Source organism: Urocitellus parryii, chromosome 3, assembly GCF_045843805.1.
Source record: "Urocitellus parryii isolate mUroPar1 chromosome 3, mUroPar1.hap1, whole genome shotgun sequence".
Taxonomy (NCBI): domain Eukaryota; kingdom Metazoa; phylum Chordata; class Mammalia; order Rodentia; family Sciuridae; genus Urocitellus; species Urocitellus parryii.
The window spans coordinates 139278931-139303255 of record NC_135533.1 but is presented as its reverse complement, the minus strand read 5'-3'; the positions used below and the strand labels follow the sequence as shown (position 1 = coordinate 139303255).

At 46.9% G+C, this 24325-nt stretch overlaps 1 long non-coding RNA gene across 3 annotated transcripts; it reads right to left on the bottom strand.

Moving 5' to 3' along the window:
- Nucleotides 1-9015: 9015 nt before the first annotated feature.
- Nucleotides 9016-20809, bottom strand: LOC113180901 (uncharacterized). 3 transcript variants are annotated; one of them, XR_013343345.1, is made up of 8 exons: nt 20335-20802; nt 19521-20104; nt 19051-19225; nt 17360-18326; nt 16925-17265; nt 11801-12156; nt 11043-11226; nt 9016-10214 (listed from the first exon to the last, which is right to left on the bottom strand). It is a non-coding gene; the product is annotated as an uncharacterized LOC113180901 (long non-coding RNA). The 3 variants fall into 3 exon arrangements; XR_013343346.1 differs by having other exon boundaries at nt 17360-17564; nt 20335-20796; XR_013343344.1 differs by having other exon boundaries at nt 17360-19225; nt 20335-20809.
- Between the last annotated feature and the right edge of the window lie 3516 nt (nt 20810-24325).

Genomic DNA, 24325 nt, shown 5'->3' with positions numbered 1-24325 from the left:
TTTAAGCCGTGGCTAGCAAAAGACTTATTTTAATGTATATGTCAAAGATCTCACAGAAACAAAGTTCTCAGCTGTACAGCAAGATTCCCAGGCGCTACTTACACACACCTTTTCCTGTTACTCACTGATCGAGGTATTTCTGTGATGGGATTCAGCAGGTGAATCGGAATCACAAGGTCTCAGATGAGTTGACTTTAAATTACAGAGATGATCTGGTCAGGATCGACCTAGTCACAAGAGCACTTTAAAACTCATAAGAAAAAGTCAGCTTCAAAGCACAAGAAGGGTTTCGCCCACCATTGCCAACTGGAGGGGACCATGAGGCAAAGAATGTGGGTGGTCTCCTGGAGCTGAGCGTCTCAGTTCCGTGGAATTTCCCCCAGAGCCTCCAGAGGAGAGCTCAGCTAGGACGCCACCTTGGTTTCAACCTGATGCCACACACTGAGACCCCAGCTGGACCTACAGCACTGTGAACCAATAAAGGTTTGAAGCCACAGGATTGTGGTCATTTGTTGGACAGTAGAAGAAAACGAGTAGCGGTTGAGCATTCCTTATGTGAAATGCATGGATCAGAAGCATTTCAGATTTTGGAATATTTGCACGTACATAATGAGCTATATCAAGGATGGGACCCAAACCTAAACACCAAACCTATTTTTGTTTCGTGCATACCTTATATACCCAGCCTGAAGGCTAATGGTCTAGAATATCTTCCTTGGACCTGGGTTTTGACTGCGACCCATCCTGTGAGGTCCGGTGTAGACTTTTCCTCTTGTGACATCATGTCAGGACTCTAAGAGTTTTGGGGTTTGGAGCCTCTCAGATTTTCAGATTAGGGAAACACGGGGATGATCCTTAGGATGAAGCCTAAGGATCAATAGAAGAGGGGCTGGGGGTGTAGCTCAGGGCAGAGCATTTGCCTTTCAGCACGGGGGCAGGTGGGAAGTGGGGGGAGAAAGAAAGAATCAATTGCAGGAGGCTTGGGAGGAAGCGCTCCTAAGGTCCCCTGTTGCGTTTGTAGGTTCAGTATCTCAGCAGACAGTTTCCCCTAAATCCACCAGAATTAAAATAAAAACTGAAATGAGGGAAAAGTAAGTCAAACCACATTGAGTTACCATTCCACACCCACTTGGATGGCTATTTTTTTTAAGGCAAAAGGACAATAAGGACTGTTGGTGAGGGTGTGGGGAAATCAGAGCCATCAAATGTTGCTGGTGGGTGTGCAAAATACAGCCACCAGGTGGGAAAACACTCTGGCAGGACCTTTGAAGTTCGAGCACAGAGTTTCTCAATGACCTGGTAATTGCACTCCTAGGTCTAGATCCAGGACAACTGGAGACACATCCAGGAAAACACCAAGATTCACGGCAGTGGTGTTTGCCATCACCAAAACAGAGAGGCAACCCACACATCCGTCAAGGGATGAGTGAGTAAATCAAATGTGACATATTGTGACTATCCAACCATCAGCAGGAATGAAGTTCTGATACAAGTTCCAACATGGAAGAACTTTGAAAACACACTGGCAAAATATGCCAGTCAGAGAGGGTCTCATGTTGTGTGAACACATTTAAATGAAATATCTGGAACAGGCAAATTCACAGGCAGAGAGTGGATCAGAGGTTGCTGGGAAGGGAAAACTGAGACAAATTGCAGGCCAGGCTGGGGTCCCTTTGGGGATGATGGGGAATGTTCCAGAATTAGACAGAAGGGTGAATCGCACAACAAAATGAGCACTGATGTGTTTACCTTAAAGGGGAGAATTTAATGCCATGCAAATTGTATTTCAGTAAAAATTGAAAAATAAATAAATAAAAACAGAAATGGCAGAGAGCCCATGGATGAAGGGGTTTTTAGCTGAAGTTACTTTTGCTTTTTAACTGTATCTATTCTCTGTATTTCAATCCACTCTCTTGCCCCCAGCTTATCATTGTAAAAAGTTTCAAACACACAGCAAAGTTGATAGAATGAATCCCTGGGCTCCCTCCACCCACAGTCAACAATTGTTACATTTTACTGGTTTGCTTGGATGTCCTTACTTTCTGTCTACACAAGTACAAAGTGTGGTTTTTCAATCTTGCCCCCACTGTGTTGTGGAGGGTAATAACTTCTTTTGCATTCCCCAAATCATCTAATAATAAACACAGCAATGAACTGGAGAAGAAGGTCGTGCAATGAATGGTTCACTCCTCTACAGAAATGAGACTGGCTGGAGCAGCAGTCTTCAAACACATAGTAAGGGGAACCCTTTCCTTAGATTGGCATCTTATTCAGATGAGCTCTGGCTACCTAGAAAACTAACATTTGTGAGAATTTGATGCAGTGAATTCAGTGCACAGCAAGCCATCAGTAGCTGATATTGTTGTGTTGCAAATACACCAGGCAGTTACCAAAATAGTAAACGAGCAGCTTCGGCTTGGGTACAAACAGCAGGTGAAAAAGCCTTTTGAATTAAGTCAGTTAATTAATGCAGTGAAATTTATGTTCTAGGCTTATCAAGTAGCTGCGGAGGTGATGGATAGAATTCATTGACTGGTAGTGACTGCCTGGAGTGCTGGGTCGCTGTGATTGATTGGTGATGTCTGCTGTGTTGCCGGCTGCGCTGTGTTCTAAGTGCCTGTGTTTTCTGCAATCTCATCTAGATTTATAAATATGGCATGGATGCAGAGGAGAGGCCTGTCCAGTTAAAATCAATTTTGATAAAGACGTCTAGGTTCCTCCTAAGTGTTTTTCCACCATGCCTGCCCTTCCCCCCCCCTTCTTCATTTTCCTGCTTACCTATGCAACCTCCAGGTGCTCTGTTCTCCCACCATTCTCTCCCCAGTACCCAGGTGACAGACACACTGCAGAAAGTTAACAGACCCAAACAGCACCTGGAATGACTGCTATCCACCTAACATGCTGGTTATGAAGGGCCAGGATGGGGAGGAGATGATCTTTATAAAGAAGAGGACTCGTTTTGTGTGAATGTTTTGGAGGGCTGGGGCTGTAGCTCAGTTGCAAAGCCCTTGCCTAGCATGCATGGATTCAATCCTCAGCACCACATAAAAATAAATAAAATAAAGGTATGCTGTTCATCTACAACTCCAAAAAAAAAAAAAATACAAAACCTCACCTTCCTTCCTCCTGCCATCTTGAAATAATTCAGCATTTCTTGCTATCTTTCTGTAGGAAGTGGCTTCCAGGTGTAATTCCTCAAACAGGGAAACTTTTTAAATCTATCTACATAAGAATTTCACTATCTTTTAAGTGAAGCCCCAGCACTTGAAGCTGCCGATAATTTCTAGAAATATTTTGGCATTTTATTCATGATGCTCAGCCACGTGGTCTCTTTCCTCTAAGACTTTCTGATGAACCCACTCTAGATAAAAATAACCCCCTGCATCTATAGAAGGCGTAATCGTTTTCCAGGGATTGTCATAAAAATTGTCTAATTTCATCTGATTGAGGTCAGGAAGGGTATAATTCTCATTTTACAGATGGAAATACTGAAGGGTCGGAGAAACTAAGTGAATTCCTTAAAAAGTTGCACAGGATAGTGTAGCGGCCGGCATCCCTCCCAGTAATATTCCTTGGGGGGAAATGGAGAGCGTCTGAGCCACTTAGCAGCTGCATGAGAAGTGCAGGTTAGTTAGGAAGTATCTCTGGCTCTCAATTTCCTGTGTGAAATAATAATAATAATAATAATAATAATAATAATAATAATAAATCTGTGAAATAGCAAAACTAATAGCTACCTCTTAGGCTCTGTAGGAAAAGTAAAGAGGCATAAAGTACTTGCTCCCTTGTGGTAGGCTGAAAAGTGGCCCTTCAAAGACATATCTGTTTCCTAAATGCAGGATCCTGTGAGTGTTACCTTCAATGGCATGAGAAAGATGATTAACCTGAGGATCTTGAGATGGGATTATCCAGGCGCATCCCAAGTGCAACTTGTATCTTTATGGGAGAGAATCAGAAGCAGATTCTATGTGCACAGGGGAAGACAGGGGAGAAGTGTGTGGGAGATGGAGACAGAGACAGGAATGATGCAACCACAAGACAAGGAGCCCCAGATGTCCTCAGAAGCCGGGAACAAATGTGCAATGCCTCACTCGTCTCCAGAAACACAAGGAACAGAGTCTCCAGAACCCCGGGAGGGAGAGAGAGACCCAGCAAGCACTTTGCTTTGGGGCCAGTGAAACTGCCCTTAGACTTCTGACCTCCAGAGCAAGTTTTTGTTTTCTAAGCCACCAGGTTTGGGGTGATTTCTTACAGCAGCCATAGGAAATGAATGCACCCATTGGCTAAGTACCTAATAAATTCTTGCTGTTAAGGTCTACATCATCTAATAGGCCAGAGGGTTGGCCAACTCTGTCCTGCAGGGCAAATCCCACTCACCACCCAATTTGTCAATAAAGTTTTATTGGAACAAAGCCATGTCCATTCATTTACATATCGTCTGGGATTGTTTTCACACTATGGAAACAGAGTTCAGTAGTCAGCAAAGATTGTATAGTCCACAAATCTTACGTGTTTAGTACCTTGCTCTCGACACAAGATGTTTTCTGTCTCTTGTAATTAGATGCATCTAATGGAGAATGTAATTTTTTTTTTTTATACAACTTTGCAAAGCAGTAGCCAGTCTCTGCCCTGGGGAACAACGGGAAGGGAGGTGCCCACACTCTAGTCTGTGGATTTGGCCTGGGCCAGTGTAACCAATAGAATATGGCAGGTGTGATCCTGCCTAACTTCCAAGCTAGTTCCCGAGAAGCCTGGCTCTCTCGGATTCTGGCTGTGGGAGAACTCTGTCACCATGTCAGAGTCCAACTTCCCTGAGACCTCCGTGCTGGGAGGCAGTCCACGTAAGCCAAGAGAAGAGGCCCCGTGGAGGGAGATGCCAGCCACCTCCAGCTGTGACAGCCATCTGAACCAAGGCCGCAGACAAGGGAGGGAAGGAACCTCAGAGACTCCAGCTCGGCTGCCACGGGCTGCAATGCCACAGAGGTTCCAAGAGTGGCCCCTAGCTCCCAGGCAACCCACAGAACTGCCGGAAATTCTATGATAATAGATTGGCTTCAGTCGCTAATTTGGAGAACAGACTGTTACCCAGCAATAGATAATAATAATAATAATCACCCGTGCTTTTAAAATCCTTCATAAATAACACCAATATATTTTGTCACTCATGAGGAAATTAAACATAAATTTTATTTTATTTTTCCCTAAAGAGATGAAAATGGACATACCTGTGGGTGTCACACGTTTTACCTGCATTCTTGTGAGACCTGTGTTGGTGCCTGAGCCAGGGGTAAAGGGCACAATCCTGGCAGAGACAAATGCTTTGAGGCAGTTACAGAGGGTGGTGCTGGGAGAACAGAGAGAAGGTGCCAGTCGGTTATGGGGGCACGAAATAAGGGGCACAGTTGTGAGAAAGTGCAGAGTATATTTGGAGAATGCTGGTCACCCTGGTTTCTGGCTGAGATAGGGGCAGGGTCCTCTCTCCCTCCTCACCTCCCCGACCAGCACACAGGCATGCACACACACACACACACACACATGGGCACATACCGCATGCACCCTGCATGCGCCCCTTGTCATCCCATGTACACACGTAGCACAAACACACCCAAGTACACACACAATGCACATTCATTTACCAATAACCTGGTGCACCCTGCCAAATGCAGGTACTCAGAAGAAAACTGAGAGCAGGCTGCCCCCGCAGGAGCTCCCTAGAAATCCATCACTGGCCTCTCCCCAGTCAAGGCCAGGAGCACCCTGACACCCCCCCCCCCCCATTGTAACAACCAAAAAAGTCTCCAGACATTGCCAAGTGACCCCTGGAGGTCAAAACTGACTCTGGTTAAAAGAGACTGCTCTAAGCTTTAGTTTGTGGTCTACAAAATAAGGTTGATGCTGGTGACCTCTTTCTCAGACGGGATCGGCTGGGCATCGGGAGCAGTTTCTAGCGTTTTCTGACCCTCGGTGATTGTGAGCTGTTGCTACAATCGGATGGGCCACTGTCTCCAAGGAAGACTCAAACTTTACGTCAAAACCTCCATGCGCTTCCTCGGGCTGCTGGACCAAGCAATCACAAAGGGAGGGGCCTATAGCAACGCCACGTATTCTCTCCCTGTTCTGCAGGTCAGAAGTGTAGGGTGCTCCTCCGGACGCTCTGGAGTGGGCGTGGGGGTCCATTTCCATTTCCTTCCTTCCTCCAGCACCTAGAGGCCAGCTCTATTCCTGGGCTGCGGTCCTGCCTGCTCTGAAGTTGGCCTTTACCATCCATCTCCCTCTCTGACCCTCCCGCCTTCCTCCTAGGAGGGTCACCTCCCCATCTCAAGACCTTTAACTGATAAGTCCCTTTTGCTGATGTGATTACACAGAGCACTGTATCCGCAGTCCCAGGGATTAGGACGTGGACATCTCTGCCAGGTCATCATGTCCCTACCAGAGACCCTTAAGGCCCTGCCTCATCCACCAGAGGGAAGAAATGTCCTCTAAGTGGACTGCTTGATTTATTTATTTTTAATTAAACAAAGCAAGAAAAAAAAAAAGATGGACACCTGCATTGACTGTGGCATTTAGACCCAGTAGATATTTTGAGTGTTTTGGAGACTATTAAATGGGGACACTTGGCATCCAGCAGGAAGATGGCTGACCCCATACGTGCAACGGTGTGGGTGAGAAGGGGGCTCGGGGTGAAGCTCTTCACTTTCTCGCAGATGGGGGGGGTCTGGGAGAGGTCACCCAGCTCCGATGCTGCTACCATTGGTCAGCAGCTCATATAATCCATGGAACACGCACTCCAAGAATGTTCCCAACTCCATCGAGCGAGCGCTGATGACATCATTGCTTCTGTTGATGGAAATGAACCCTGAACACTTGCCCAGGGGCTGTCTTGCAGGTTCATCCCTCTGTCTGCATCTTCCTTCTTTTCTTCTAAAGCACATTTTAGCCTTGCAGTCCTAGTTTCCTATATGTATCTGCCTCACCCCTTTGCTTAAATAGGGCATATCCCCCCCCAAAAAAAAAAAACCCACGGGGGAGTTTAATCCTCATTGTGAGGTATTAAAAGGGTGGGAATTTGCCGGGCGCAGTGGCACATGCCTGTGATCCCAGCAGCTCAGGAGGCTGAGGCAAGAGGATCATGAGTTCAAAGCCAGCCTTAGCAAAAGCAGGGCGCTAAGCAACTCAGTGAGACCCTGTCTCTAAATAAAATACAAAATAGGGCTGGGGATGTGGCTCAGTGGTTGAGTGCCCCTGAGCTCAATCCCTGGTACCAAAAAAAAAAAAAAAAGAAAGAAAGAAAAGAAGGTGAGAAATTAAATCCACTGTGGAGTTTAGAGGTGATTAGGATGGGGTGGGTCCACCGGGTAGGGTTGCTGATGGCTTTATAAGAAGAGAGAGAGACCAAAAGACACACACAGGACTGCCCACAAGCACACACACATCCCTTCCTTGTGCCAAAAGACGCCCTGCACTCTCTTGGCACTGGGCCAGCAGGAAGGTCATCTCCAGATGCAGCCCCACAGTCTGAGACCAGAATCATGAGCCAAAATAAACCTCTTTTCATTATAACTCACTCAGCCTGTGGTATTGTTATTAGCAACAGAAAACAGACTAATACACTCTCAAACTCTGCCTGGAAAAACCTCCTCATTGACACAGATGTCCAAAGCCCACGTCCAAGGCAGGGAGGGCGGGGAAGGAGGGAGGGGCGCCTCAGGCTCAGCGTCCTCAAGATTCAGTCCAGGAAAGCAGAGAACTGGATACACAGGCAGGGGTGGGGAGGAGGGATGGGAAAGGAAGTTTCTGGCAACAGATACGGGATTCTTTGGGTCATAGTCGCACCCCTTCATGAATATACTAAAAACCACGGAACTGGATACTTTAAATGGCTAATTATATGGTATGTGAATAATATCTCAATAAACTTTTCTTTTTTTTTTTAAAGGCTCAGTCTAATAGGCTCAAGAAAAAAGAATGGGTCTGGTTTCCTTAGGCAATATACCTGCTTTCATGCATTTTCAATTCTTGGGAACCCAAAAGGCCCTACAGTTATTTAACATAAATAACTTCTAGTAATTGAATAAGCAAGGCAAATAATAATCATATCCAATTTCGTGCCCCCTAGAAATTTAATCCAGCCTCTTTGTTCACTGGGGTTCTTTTTTTTCTTATCAGAAGTGAGCTGTTTTGTGTTCCAGACCCGCAGGTAGGTCTGACACTCCATCCCAATCTTCAAGGACAAGTAAAAGGTAGCCAGGTGCTATGGTGGACCCTGTCCCCAAAGATCATGTGCTGGAAACTTCTCCCTAAATTTATGTGCCCGATGGTATTTGGAGACGAGGCTGTTGGGTGGCAATTAAGACCAGATGAGATCCTAAGAAGGGGACCCCTAGGATGGCATTAAAGGGTTAATTAGGAGAGAAGGAGAGACCAGAGCTGACATAAGCTCCCCTGCTCTCATGGAATGACCAGAAAGAAGGTCTTTACCAGGTACCAGCCCCTCGGTATTGGACTTTCTGGCCTCCAGAACTGTGGGAAATAGATTTCTTTTTTTCTTTTCTTTTTCTTTCTTTCTTTCTTTTCTTTTCTTTTTTTTTTTTTTTGAAACTGCTTGGTCTGTGGTGTTGTGTTATAGCAGCAGAAAACAGACCAGGACACAAGGTAAAGAAGGGACAAAGAAAGCATTCCAAGCCAGGACTCACCTGCACAAAGACACGAGCTGGAGCACATTTAGTTGAATTCCAGGTACAGTGGGTTGTTCTGAGTGGTGAGGCCATTAAGACGTGTATGTATCAGGTGAAGGACACAGAAGGGGCCTCACAATAAGCAACATTCTAAGGAGTTAGGATATGATGCTGAGGGCTACAGACTGCAAGAGCTTTTGGGAATCCAGGTATCAGGGTGCATGATAGTAATCGTAGCTACTCACTCAGGAGGCTGAAGCAGGAGGATTGCATGTTGGAGCCCAGCCTGGGTAACTTAGTAAGACCCTGTCTCAAAAAATAAATAAATAAATAAAAGGGCTAGGATTGTAGCTCAGTAACAGAGCACCCCTGAGTTTAATCTCCATTACCCCCCCCAAAGGCAATATTCTCAATAAACAAAAGACAGAAACAACCCAAATGGTCACCAACGGATGAATTGATAAACCAAATGTAATCTGTCCATACACTGGAACATCACCAGGCCATGAGAAGGACCAATGCTGAGACATGACATGATGTGGAGGAACCTGGAAGGGACTGTGCTAAATGAGAGAAGCTAGTCACAAAAACCCATATGATATGACTCCACCTGTAGGAAATGTCCAGAATAGGAAAGTTCACAGAGACAGAGCACAGGTGGGTGGAGGCCAGGGAGTCACAGAGAGGGAAGGAGGACTGATGCTTATGGCAGGGGCTCCCTGTCTGGGGTATAAAAACTTTTTGGAACTAGTTGGGGTGACGGTTGTGCCACATTGGGAATGTATTAAATGCCAGTGAATACTATACTTTCAAAAGGATACTTCTATGTTAGGTGAATTTGATCTCAAAATTTTAAAAAGCACAAGAGGAACAGCATCCTGGTTCAGTAAATATCCCTAGCCCCAAGGTAGGTCTCTACTCAGACCCACGTCTCCTGATCCCTCAGGGACTTGGCTAGCCATCCCAGGGGAGCTTCCCACACCAGCCAACACTGAAGTTTTCAGACTGAAACCAAAGAGTTGTGGGAAGCAGGCACAGCCAAGGCCACTGCCTCCCACTGTCCCAGCCACAGATCAGAAACGACGACACTGATCTGTCTGTAAATGACAGCCCCTTCCCTCTGCCCAGGCCCAGCCTGGAGACCCCTGCAGAAACCACATCTTCTAAACAACTCTGGGGACTGCCTGAGTCCCTTCCCATCTGCCCTTCTGCAGTGCTGATTTGAACTTTCCCCTTGATGACATGCAGCCCAGGTTTTTAGATCTTTCTTCCAAAACCTCAACGCATTCCTTCAGGGCAAGGAAGGAGCCCAGCAAGGGCTTTAGCAATTTCTGGGACCGAGGGTGAAGTTCACGTGGCTGTGCACGTCGAAGCACTGGTCTGGTTCCTCAGATATGCAAGTCTTTGTAACAAACGGGGACCTTAATATTTCCCCTCTTCATCAACAAGACCACCCTCAGGTCTCAGGTGCACAGGGAGCCGAGAAAAGCCAAGTCACGTAATGGGCGCATAGTGCCGGGGGTCTCAGTGCAGGGCAGCCTGATAAGACATGGGAAGAATTGAGAGGAAAGTGAAATCAAGAGAAAATGTAGGTGATTTTTACAATTTTAGATTTCCAACCCATTTATGTTATTCTATAGTTGTTCTCAACTGGGGTGACTTGACCCCTTGGGGGCAATGTCTGGAAACATTTTGTGATGTCACAATGGGGCAAGTGGGTGCTACTGGCGTCCATTAGGTTGGGGTGCTGTTTGACACCTTGCCATGCACAGATCACCGTCCCCCACCCACCCCCAACCCCAGCCACCGCAGTGAAGACTAATTCAGCCTAGAGGGTCAACAGTGCCAAGGGTAGAAAGCCCGGGCACTTCAACCCCAGCAGCCCCTCAAAGACAGAAAAAGGAAACCGAGTTATACTGCCTTGACATTAAAACACTATTCTTATTTCATACGTTACCCATAGTGCTGTCAATCAAAAAAGGGAATTCCACATAGGAAGACATTTAAATATGACCCTCAAATGCTTATTCATTCAAAGGAGCTCCTAAGGATAAAATTCCCAAAGTGGAAAGCTAAGATGGAGATTCCAGAAGATGGGCTAGAGGGGGGCCACGTTCCCTGTGACTCCCTGACCCAGGATTCAAGGAGTGGGAATACTGCTTCTCTGCAGAGTGGGTGAGAGAGGGATTTCACTGAAACTCAATATGGGACAGTCACAATGTCTTAGAGACTCAGACATTTGGGTACATTAAACCAAGAAGAAAGCCAACATTGGAGCCAAGCTGGTAGCAGCAGCAGCAGCAGCAGGGGTTGGGCACAGAGAGAAGGACGGTGCAGAGAAATCCCGAGATCAGAAAAGCAGCCCACCTTAGTGCATCCAGAGTTGCATGCACGGTGCACTGGTGCATAAAAAGCACTCATGTTTCCCAACTGGCCATGGGAAGTCGAGATGGAGCCATCTTGAGGTGGCCATGCTGCAGCGGCTGGTGCAGAGCCCAGAGATCTGAGCAGATAGTGCTATACTGTCCTGGCAGGCGTGATCTGGGTGTTCCTAGAAAAACAAGAGCACAACAGGAATAGAGAATATTCTACCTAGGGGGAGTCAAATCAGAGACAGGAAGGGGAGCCCTGCTGGCTTCCCCCTTTAAGTCTGGGGGCTCATGTGACCAGCTGAAGCTGGTGGGAATGTGAGCAGGTGGGAGTGAATACCCCCAGGAACTGAGCCCAGGAATCCTGGACAGCCTGTGTTCATGAGCAAGACAGGGGTCAAGGGTTGGCTCCCTCATCCCATGAGCAGAATCCTAGGAAGACTCCTGAGATCCAGACTCTCCGCCAGGATTGGCGATTGCCAGCCCCCAGGGGTGTGTTGACCTAATTTCTCCACAGCTGCTGCCCGCTGATTAGACTAGGCCCCACCTTCAGGAGCTCCCCTCACAGAACCCACAGCGGCCCCACCCCTGGAGCTCACAGGCCTGGTCTGTGCAGACGGAATTCCAGCGGACAGCACTTCCCATGCCATCCTTCCTCGTACTGGGGAGAAGGGAAGCTGAGAAGTTATAAACTCCAATTGAAAACTTGGTGAGCAACACAGAAAGAGGAAGAGTTCAACAACCCTCTGCCCTTACTCTCACACTCAGGACAAGGCTCAAGAAGAAATTGTTGAGGTCCACAGCCGAGTCGGGATGACGCATGGCATTTTTGCCAGAAGCAGTGGTTGAGAGGTGACGCCAGCGAGCCATTAAGATGATGACTTTGAGTTCTGGCGGAGTTCCCGTTGAGTTCTGCTTGAGCTCTCGCGGGGATTCCCAGAGAGTTCCCATTGGTTGGGGAAGTGCCCGAGGGGATATTTCCGGTTGCTGGTTCCTGGAGGATCCGGGTGGCGTTCGGCGGAGTTTCCGGGAGTGTGTGTGGAGTGTGCTGGTGGAGTTCAGAAATAAAGTTTGTTCCTGCTTCAGTGGCTCGTGATTTGTGCCCAGCCAGACTGCGGCAAGAAATGGCAAGAAAGACACACAGACAGTGAAAATAAATACCTTCGCATTGAGTGTTTTGGCCATCTCAGGGGAATGAGTGCTTAATTTTCAATTAAAAATCTGTTTTTTTCTTTTCTTGTTATTTTTTATTCCCTTTTTTTCTTTTTTTTGTGTGTGTTTGTGTGTGGGGGGGTTGTGTGTGTGTGTGTGTGTGCTGATTGGTTCATACATCTACACATATATATTTGTTCCTTTTGTTTCTCATTTGTAGCATTTTTTAAAATGTAGCTACTTTTCCTCGCCTTTTGAGGGTTAGGGTTTTTGATTAGTATACTTTGGTTTGGTTTTGTATTATTTTTTCATTTGTCTATTTCTCTTTCTGTCTATTCTCGTAGCAATCAAATTCCATTGTTCTCTTTCTTGATTTCCCTTTATTTTGTTACTTCTATTTTTTTTCCTCCTTCCTTATAACCATCACATCCTACATCTCTTCTGCATTCTCTGTACACTTTTTTCCTATATTCCTGTCACATTTTCTTTTCTCTTAATTAACTGAATTCTAATAATATTTTAGCACTAACTGATTTATATAATGCCTGCTCCCATCATTAATGCTATTGTGATTATTACTGCTATGGATGCCATAGTTGACACCTGTTGTTTGACTTAATACCAGACATGGTTCATGGTCCCTTATTTTTTGTGCTGATGGCAATTGCTGACTATAGCATTTCTGGGTTTTTGTGACAACTAACAGTGTGGATGTCATAGAAGGAACCAGGTATTTGGTTTGTTTAATGCTGTATATTGTTTGCATTGGTTGTTGCTATTGCTTGTTTCCATCTATTCTGTGAGATACTGGAGACCCACAGGGATGCTACAAATTCACAGGGAAGAAACTCTGCTGCTGAATTAAACTCAGCCAAAAGACAGCACTCCTCGCCCCCCACACAAATCAATAACATTCAATCTTCAGCTATACCTTAATACAAAGAATAGAAGGCACAATAATCCAAACTAATGTCCAGGCTCCAAGAAGAAACAGCAGGAGATGGACCCTCAAGTCCCACCTAAGGACATTCATTTCTATAGCAAAAACAGAGAGAAATGACACAAAGGCTGTGGACACCACACCCATAAAGAGTCTCAATCCAGATCAATCTAGGACATTTTAGCAACTGAAAACTATGCTCTAAGGAAAATGGGTAAGGAATCCACTTCAACTGATCTTGAAAGACAAGATCAATCAAATTATACTTGAAGGCATCAATAACAGACTAGATGGTATAGAAAATAGAACCTCAGCCCTTGAAGACAGAACTTTAGGCACAGAAGACAGGTTATATGATCTTAAATACACAGAAGGCAGTAAAGGGAAAATATAAAACATTACCAGACTATACAAGAACTCTGGGACAACTTTAAAAGATCAAACCTGAGAATCACCAGAATAGAAGAGAACATGGACATACAAACTAAAAGCATAAAAAAATATTTTCAATGAAATACTTAGAGAAAACTTCTCAAAAATATTTTCAATGAAATACTTACAGAAATACTTATAGAAAACTTTCTGTAAGACTCTTGTATATGGATGTCTACCTCATACAAGAAATGAGGTAGACATCCACGTACAAGAGTCTTACAGAAACCCAAATAGACCCAGCCAAATTAGAAGCTTGCCAAGATCTATCATAATCAAAATGCCTAATACAGAAAACAAGGAAAGAATATTAAAAGCCACAAAAGAAAGGCAATAGGTCACATTTAGAGACAAACCAACAAGGCTCACATGTCATTTCTCTACTCATATCCTAAAATCAAGGGATACTTGGAATGAGATATTCCAAACCCTAAAAGAAGACAACTGTCAGCCAAGGTCACTATATCCAGCAAAATTCAGCTTCAAATTTGAGGGGAGATAAAAATATTCCACAACAAGAAGAAACTAAAAGAATTATGAGCAACAAACCAGCACAACAAATAATACTCAAAGATAAACTTTACAGGGGAATGAAAAACAATGCCCAAAGCTCAAAAACAGAGGATGTTTAATAGAGAATAAGCCACTAAATGAGAACTAAGGGTAAAATACAGCAAAAAACCAAAATGGCAGGAAACCACAAACACATATCCATGCTAACACTGAATGTTCATGGTCTCAAGTTCCCAATTAAAAGACACAGATTGACTGAATGGATCAAAAAATGAAGTCCAACTATATGCTGTTTACAAGAGACCCATCTTATGGGCAAAGACACCCACAGGCTGAAAATAAAAGGGTTGCAAAAAATATTCCAGGGATATGGTCCAAGAAAACAAATAGGACTAGCTATTCTCATATCTGGCAAAGTAGATTTCAAGCAAATATTAATCAGAAGAGAAAAAGAAGAACATTACATAATAGTCAGGGGAAAAAAATCCAACAAGAATGTATAACCATAGGAAACATTGAAGTCCCAAATGTCAACATGCCCAATTACATGGAAAAAAAAATACTTCACAACCTTAAATTCCACATAGACCCTAACACAATAATCCTGGGAGATTTCAATACACCCTTGCCACCAATAGACAGGTCATCAAAACAAAAACTCAACCAAGATATCGCCAACCTAAACAAAATGAATGATGTGGTATACCATGTTCATGGTTGGGAGGAATTAAATTGTATGGCTTGGATATGAGGTGTCCCCCCAAAGCTTCTGTGTTAATGCTGGAGGTGAATACTCAGATTACAAGAGCTGTAACTTGATAATTGGATTCATCCATTTGAATGGATCACTGGGTGGGGACTGTAGGCAGGTGGGGTGTGACTGGAGGAAGTGAGTCACCGGGGACATGCCTTGAGGGTTACATAGTTTGTCTCTGGTTCCTTCCACATTCTCACTGTGCTTTCCAGATACCCTGAGGTGAGATGCTTTCCTTTGCCACTCCCTCCCACCATGATGTTCTGCCTCACTGAGCTCCCAGAGAACTGGAGTTACCTGAAACCATGAGCCAAAGTAAACTTTTCCTGTAGTCAGTTGTTCTGGCCAAGTATTTGGTCACAGTAAAGAAAAGCTGACTTACACAGTAGTTAAGATGTTGATTCTCCCCAAATATATCCATAGAATATGTTCCACAGGATCCCAACCAAAATCCCAGCAAGGTGTTTTGTAGACATTGAAAAGCTGATTCTAAAATTTATGTGAAAAGGCAATGCCTAAATTGACAAGACAGTTTTTTTTTTTGTTGTTTGTTTTTAAAAAGGACAAAGTTGGAGAACTTACCTGACAGTGTGGTAGTGGTTGAAAAGATAGATAGAAAAAAATTAAATAGATCCCAAAAATTGATTGAAAGAAAGATCCATGGGATATGAAAAAGAGTTCAGAAATATACCCTCAGGCAGATGGCCAATTTATTTTTGTCAAAAGTATTGAGGTAATTCAATGAGGAAAGAAAGTTTCTTAACAAAGAGTGGTGGTATAACCGAGTATCTATGTGGGAAAAAGTAAACATCAAATCTTGCCATATACCATGCACAAAATTACCCTGAAGTGGATCATAGACTTACACATGAAAGCTAAAACTATAACACTTCTAGAAGAAAACATAGGAGAAAATTTCTGATATTGGGTAGGCAAAAATTTCTAGAATAAGACTTAAAAGACACAGATCATAAAATAAAAAGTTGATAAGTGGGACTTTATCATAACATAAAACTTGGTTTCATGAATGACATAGTTAAAAAAATTAAAACAAAAACCACAACTTGGAAAAAATACATGTGCCTAAGTGTTTATAGCAGAATCTTAAATAACTTCTACACCTGAATCATAAGTCAAACAACCTAATTTTAATGGATAAAAAATATAAAAGACACTCCTAAAAGAAAACATATGAATTCTTAAAAGCACATGAAAATATGCCAAAAAATAGCCATTGTGTTAGCCAGTTTCCTGTTACTGCAACAAAAAAGTTGAATTAATCAACTTAAAAAAAGAGGAAAGGTTTATTCTCATAGTTTTGGAAGTTCCAGTCCCTGATCGGTTGGCAGAAAGAGACCAGGGTCCCATGATTCCATTTGAAGGCACACCTCTATTGACCTCCAATGACCTATCTCTGACTAGGACCCACCTCTTAAATTTTCTTCCCATAGAACCAAGGCATAGGGACCAAGCCACAGCACATGGGCCTTCAGTTCCAGACCCAAACTAAACCAGTTATCAAGGAAATGCAAGTAATAACCATATGAGGTACCACCGCACGCCCATTTGAATAGCTAAAATCAGAAAGACTCACGATCCCACTTACCATCCTGGATGTGGAGCAACTGGAACTCTTGCATATTATTGGTGGGAATGCAAACATAGTGCATCCACTCCAGAAAAACATCTGGCAGTTTCTAAAAAAAAAATGCCTACCAGACAACCCAGCTACTCTTAGATATTTACCCAAGAGAAAGGAAAACATATCTCCACACAAAGACTTGTACACTAATATGTATAACAGCTCAAGTTATCACATGAAAACCTTGGAAACAAATGTCCATCCACAGGCTAATGGATAAACAAACTGTGAAACAGACCTTAACAGTAAAAGGGTAGACAGAATAATGTGGGTGGATCTCAAATATCAGTAAAAGCAGTGAGACACAGAGGTATCACCGATATGATTCCACGATATGAAATCATGAAAATGCAATGCTACAATGACAGCTAGCAGGTCACCCGTGAATGAGAGACTGGCTTCTAGGGGCTGGCAGGACTTTCCGTAGGTGCCAGAAATATTCCATACCTCCATCAAGGTGATAGTTACTTGGAGATGTACATTTGTTAAAGCATCAAATCATGATTTTTTTTGTAGTTTATTGCATGTAAATCACACCCCGATAATGTTGATCTGGAGACTAATGCAAGCCTCGGCCAAGAGCTTGGTATTTGTGGAGCCTGAGGAGGCTGGGCTGGGTGGAGGCTTGCTTCTCTCTGTTTCAGCCGCCCATATCATCCGGGTGTTTTGTTGACATGCGGCTGGCGACCAGAATTCTGTTTTCCTCCGCTGAATTATGTGCAAGTCTTTCCAGCACTCAGTAAATGATGACAGTAAGAGAGTCTGAGATCAATGCTCATCTGTGTGCTCTGCGGCAGGAAACTCTGATTGTAATTCACAGCCTCCTCTCTCTGTCGGCCTCTTGTTCAAAACACAGAGAGACTGAAAAAATGTGTCATTTACCTGAAAGATGGAGGCCAGTTGGGATAGCACCAGCCTGAGACGGGAGTTGCTGAGCCCAGCCTCTGACTGGGAAGAGCTGAGTCGCTGGGCTCCTCTCTGTCCAGGCCCACAGCAGGAGCCCTTGGGGATGCACTTGACCTTAGCCTGGGAATTGTACTCCCACCCTCAGCAGAGCTCAGATCACAGACACACGAAGCCAGACAACCTGGAGAAGAAGCACAGAGGACCTCTCACCTCCTGGACCATCGTGCACAGACGGCAGAGGAGGTGAATCCTTGGACCACCAACTGCTAGGCTGACAGTGAGTGACAAGCACATTAAAAGGCGACCAGCAATCTGAGGCCCAAGATGTGGACAACCTGAGAGCCAGGGTCAATGTGCCTGTCTCTCTGGAGTGCAGCCAGACCCTGGGGACTGGAGTAAGGAGCAGGTCTACCCAGCTGGCCTTCTGCTCTGGCTTCCCCATCATCCCCCTCCACTCAACCCCAGCCCCAGAGGCAGAACATCTGCAAGATGCACCACATCCTCCCTTCCAGACCCTTCCATAGCCTCCCTTTGCCTGTAGGATGAAGTCCAGAGCCTACTGCGAACCATGAGTTCCCATGCATAAAATAATCCCCAGGGCCTCCCAGAGATGTGGATTCCACAGGTGTGAGCAGCCCCAGTCACCTGCACTGACAACCAGCCCCTGCCATAAGCCCGAAACAGGTGACCCAGATTCCCCCTGTGGACATCCTGCCCTCCAGGACTTCCACATTAGCCCCCGATGCCTCTCCTGTCATCTGGCGCCCTGAGCTCTCCTCTGTCCAGGATCCCCTATCGCAGGGGTCTCCTTTCTTCCTGGTGTAGCAAGGGCTTTCCCAACAGCAGGGTCCAGAGGCCTGGCACAGGCTGCAGCCACCATCTCCATCTTCAGTTCCTGTCCTTCTCATTCTCTGATGTAGGCGATTCTCGTTTCCTCAACATCCTGTAAAGTGCTATTTTACACTGAGTTGCAAGACAAGTTATCAATATCTTTTCTTTTTCTTTTTTTCAATATTTTATTTTTTTTGTTGTAGTTGGACACAATACCTATTTTTTTATTATTTTATTTTTATGTGGTGCTGAGGATCCGACCCAGGGCCTCACACATGCTAGGCGAACACTCTACCACTGAGCCACAGCCCGGCCTAATGACTATCTTTTCTATAGGAGACTCAGGAGCCGAGTTGTGGGTGGAGCTCAGGGATAGAGTCCTTGCTTAGCAGGTGCAAGGTGCTAGGTTCAGTCCTCTGCACAGAAAGAGAGAGGGAGAGGGAGAGGAAGAGGGAGAGGGAGAGGGAGAGGAGGGAGAGGGAGAGAGAGAGAGAGAGAGAGAGAGAGAGAGAGAGAGAGAGAGAGAAAGTGAGGGGGTGGGCAGGGGAGGAATTTCTGATCCTCTGACAAAAACCTATATCCATTAAATAAGAACATTCTGGGTCCACTGCTGTCCTTTTCTATGTCAAGATATTACAGTGGCCTGTGTTTCCCTACGTAGGATGTCAATTTCTGCCCTCGGCCCACCCCCCTCCCTTCTCTGAGTGGCTATGTGATAGACGTCTGGCTCACTTCTTCTATCCACACTGAAGGAGACTTCAAGTTCTTTCCTGCTCTGCCGTGTACCGAGACCTGAACACATTGCCTGGCATAACTAAGGCTCCCTATATACTTACTGCGTGTACTTGAAGTGGTGGGTAATCTCTAGAGGAGCTCTGCCTTGCGTTGCTATCACAGAACACCACAGACTGGACATTTAGAAGCATAAAAATTTGTTCTTACAGTTCTAGAGGCCAGGAAGTCCCAGGTGAGGGCCCTGCATCTGCTGGGGGGACATGGTGCTGCATACTCCTGTGGCAGAAGGTAGTAGGGCACGATAAGGTGACAGAGAGCCAGCAAGAGATGGAACAGGAGCCCAAGCCCTTTTACAATGGGCATTGATCTGTTGGCAAGGGTCCTGGAGTCCTCGTGACCTACAGACCTCCCATTAAGCCCCGCCTCCCAACTCTGTCACCCAGGAGGTAAAGTTTCCAATCCACTTTGGGGGAAACCCTACAACTCCCTTGTCATCCCCCACCCCAGCTGTAGAATCCCAGGCCCCTGAACCACCTTGCTTCAAACCCCCTGGAGACTGGATTCAGCTCACCTGGAAGTCAAAGTCCCTTCATTTGTCTTTTTTTTAAAAAAATATTAAATCCTGAAAAAGATGTGTTATCAACATATTTTCCTTGAGAGTAGGTCATTTGAAGTTTCTTCCTCTATGGGATTGAAGATTTTTGTTCCCCTCCTTTGGTCCCCAGGAGATATTCTGGGACCCCTTGGATTCCTCCCAGGAGATAGATGGCTTCAGTATGTCACAAATTCCTCATAGCTGTAAGCAATATTTTGTGTCTGCATTCATTGTTTTTCAAGCTACTTTAGAAGACAAAATCACTGGCATCAAAGAAGCATCATCTTTGGGGGGAAAAGGAAAAGTACCAATGCTCAAGACCCAGCCCTGCCTTCACACCCAGAGAGTTCCAGCCAGACCATCTGGGCCACGTCAAGTGCTGCAGAAGCTTCCTCGGCATACAAGCCCTCTGGGAATGAACACAGAGCTCAGGATTCCAGCGCGTTCTCTCCAGAGGACCTCAGCCAGGTGCTCTAGGCCAGGACATTCGCCCTCCTTGTCCCCTTTCCCCATAGCTGCTCAGGGTCTGGGCAAGTGATCTCCATTCTACAGATGAGGACCTGGGGGAGAGGCAGGTTGCTGAATGTCCCCGTGGTCCCAGGAGGAGGAGTGGGAGGAAGGAGAGGAGGAGAAGAAGGAGGAGAAGAAAACTAAAGCCCCGCTGGTCCCCCTCCTCCTGTAACTCAGACTCCCAGCCCCCCCCCCCCCCGGGAGTCAGCACTGGGTTCTGGAATGTTCTGTGAGGTAAAGATAGCTCTCCCATCCCACCGCCTCCTTCTCCAGGCCCCACCTGCTTGTTGCTGTCTCTGGAGTGACACCTCCTGCAAGCTTCAGTGCAGAGCCGAGCAGAGCAGGGCTGGGTGAAACCGGGGCTCCATCTGCCTGTGCTCTTTCTGGGGTGTCTGAAGGTAACTTTGCACCGACTTTTCTTGCCAGGAGGCTGAGAAGCCTTCTGCGGTGCCACCCGGCTCCCATCCACGCTGCAGAATTTAGCTGGTCCCAGAGCCAGCCCCTGGTGCCACTCAGCCAGATGGCAGGAGAAGCCAAACAAAAGTGACCTTGTTAGCAGAATGTGTCTTCCCCAGGAGGAGCTATTTTTGTGATGGTTGTGAGCCGAAGTTGTCTCGGCTGAGTTCCCCCTTCCCTGCAGGCTGCGGAATGTTAATTTGTTCCAAAGTTCAGTATTTTGATTAGAACCAGGAGTGCCAGATTTTTGTCGGAAACATTTTGGATGGGGTAGGCTGTGCGTGAGTGTGTGTGTGTGTGTGTGTGTGTGTGTGTGTGTGTGTGTGCGCTCGCTCCCTCTCTCTCCTTCTCTCTTGGCCACTGTACAAAGTAAATGTTGTTGCTGCAGCTGCTCTGGGGGAACAGCCCGCAGCCAATCAGGGCGGAGGGCAGCACTGGCCTCTCCCTGCAGCTGTGACCTTATTGCCACAAAGGCACCCAGAGAGTAGACGGGGAGGACACACCCTGGGTTCACTGGGAAACAGCCAGGAAGCGGGCACTGAGACTGGGACAGAGGGGTTCTCAGAAAACACACTGAATAAAACCGCACAGCAGACTTGAAGCTGGCGGCTTCTGCAACCTGGAGGCCGTGTTCAGAGGTCGCCAGGTTCTGGACTCCCTCTGGGAAGCCTCCGTTTCCCTTGTCCTGGGTTCTCTTAACCAGACCTCCTGCAGTTGTCTCTTTTTAAATGAGTTATGCACCCAAGGATGGCCAGACTCTTTTTTTTTTTTTTTTGCAGGACAAAACAAACACAGATAAGATGAAAGAGCCGGCAGCCTCCACCCCAGCCCAGCCCTGCGGGCTCCCCAGGTAATTAGGTTCGAAGGCCTCACCAGCACCTGATAGCATCCAACCTATGGCTGGTTAGTCTGGTGGGTGGAAAATGGTTTTGTCCAGTAAGTAGTGCAGCGGTTTGGAGCCATGGACTTGGAGACCAGGTTGACTGGGGCCCAATCTTGGCCCTGTGACAGTAGTAGTAGCAGCAGTGTAGACAAGAGAGCCTGGCTCCATTTGGGGCTGTGCAGCTACAGATGACCACAGTGGTCTCTCTGGGCTGGTGGCTGGGCACGATCGCCGACTCCGACTCAGTGCTTGGATGGGACTGGCCTGGGTGAGCGCCCTGTAGGGGGCTGGCTTTTGTCATCACCAGTCATTCTGGGTCCCTGGGGAGGTCGGGCTGCCCCTCCCCCACCCTGCACCTTCAGTTTCAATTCAGGGTCGCAGTCTCCCACATTTCCCAGGCTCTGCACCGAGGCTGGGAAAGACCCTGGCCGCGCAGGGCTCTGTGGCTTCTCTGTGGCCCCTTCAACGTTCCGTCGTCAGGAAGGAAGACTCAATTTCTAGGATGAGGTGGGCTCTCTGTTTCTCCCAGTGGGGGTCACTGAGGCTCTGGGCAGGGAAGGACTCCTCTGGAGGCACAGAGGCCACAAAGAACCAGGCCCATGTTCATGAGCCCCTCCTCCTCTTCAGGGCCGATCCTGACCGACCAGAGGCAGTGTCCTGGGAGCTGGGTTAAGAAGGACTCTGAGGTACAGCTCTTGTGGACAGCCCGTCTGCACCAGGTGCTCAGGGAGAAGAGGGCACGTGTCCCATGTCGCGGGGGCTCTCCCAATATTCACCTGGACAGTTCTCACATCCCCCACCTGCAGACAGAACCGATGTGGGAGGAAGAATCAGTTGACAGGGGATGAGGGGACGCTCCTTCCTCTACCGCCACCCCCACTGTGAGGCTCAGCTTTAACTTTAAAATCAGTCATTACCAACCCAGGGAAGGGGGGCGGGCTCCAAGGCTCTCTGTACCTGTTCCCTGTGAATGAAAGATTAATGAGAAGTGGTTCAAACACCCGAGAAGATGGTATGTGCATTTATCAGATAATAGGATTCTATTTACAGTTTTGAAATTTATACAAACTCTGTCCAGGACACATTTTTCCCCCCTATAAAATGTCTCCATAAAAGGACCCCCTGCCTCTGCCTGGATCATTTTATTTCATGAACAATCCATTTGTGAGCAGGAAGTCACCTTGAAGGATCCTAGTAGCCTCCTCATCTTGGGGGTTGACCCGCTTCTCCCTGTGTGGGGGAGGGGCGGGGGGTTCAAGGTTCTGTTAGTTTATTGGTTGACATCCGCACAGAGGAGGTCCCTTTGCTCGGGGACCATGTCTGCTCTGCTCACTGCTGTGTTCCAGGTTCCCAGGACCGTGAGTCTTCGAGGAAGGAAAAATGATCACGTGAGCCCCTCCCTCCCCGTGGGTGCTGCATGGGGGACCTGAGGGGACACGTTGACATGAGCATCCGTGTCCTTCAAACACTTCCACATCTGTGCACATCAGCATTACCAATGCACATTTTTACAGACCGACCGCGTGTTCTTGGCGATGACCTAGCTCTACGTCCAAGTGCTCGGGTTAAGAGCGTTCTATGGAAGCCCTGGGCATGCGGTTACTGTGTTTTATAAATAAGGACACAAAGTGTCTGTGTTAAACTCTCCAATCCTGGAAGACTAGTTCTGGGAGAAACAAAAGTTTCCATCTTCACATGAGTTTGGGAAATTTGGAATTAAACGGAACTAACCAGGCCTCTATGTGCAGATCCACTCGGATACTTTAAATGCCAAAGTGGCCCTGGAGGTGGCATACCACTGTCGCCCCAGCAGCTTGGGAGGCTGAGGCAGGAGGAGGGAGAGTTCAAAGCCAGCCTCCACAAAAGCGAGGCCCTAAGCAACTCAGTGAGACCCTGTCTCTAAATAAAATACAAAATAGGGCTGGGGATGGGGCTCAGGGGTCAAGTGCCCCTGAGTTCAGTCCCTGGTACCAAAATGGAAAAAAAAAAAAAAAGCCAAAGTACTGGTTACTCTCTAAATACGGAAAGAACACACTTCACTTAACAAACTCAATGATCTTGGGACTCTGCTAGACCCTCCTTAGACAGAACGTTAAAGTAAACTTACACAAACGCTAAACAGACTGCACCCAGCCAGGAGTCTGCACACTGTTGAGGGACTTTTAAGAGCCCGGCCTTGTGAATGACCCTGTCCATGCGAAGATGGGTAAGGAGTGAGGGGCTCCCTCGAACTCACAGTTCAGGGAAGTCAGAGGATCGGGGCTCCCTGCTGCAATGTCAGGAGCCCCAGGTCACTGACGGAGAAGTTAGGGGCTCAGACATCTGGAAAGTCCAAGAGGGGAAAAGAGAAGAAAATGAGAACTGATGACAGACAGTGAGGACCCCAGTGGCACAGGAAGAAGGGGTGGCCCAGCTCCCGGGAGGCGCCCCAGCAGGCTCCCACCCACTGCCCACCTGAGCAACACTGTGGAGCACCCCCCAGGAATCAAGGGACAAAGTGACACTCAGACCAGGTGCCTAGAATGCAAAGAGGGAACAGGAAGGTCCAGCGGCTTCTTGGGTCCCCCAGTCACCAGACCTGCGGCCTTCCTGGGCACGGGCAACCAGGGTGACGGGTTGAAGCGCTGTCCATTTCTCCCGAGGTAACTGGCACGACTCCAGCCCTGGTGCCAAAGGACGCCCCAGGCCTTGTGATCGTCCCCGGCGTTGGTGTGGGGATGGGGCGGAGGAGACTGGAGAGAGGAGTCCTGTCCTTTGGAGCAGAGAAGGTCCTTTGGGCAGCTGTGGTGGGCAAACCCTACCCCAAGGACTGCGGTGTCCCCTCAGGGGACACAGCAAGGGTGCCACCAGCACGGGTCACTTCATACGCACGTGCAAATGAAGTAGGGCGAGGAGAGCCTGGTGCACAAGGGTATCACTGGTCCCTCCATAA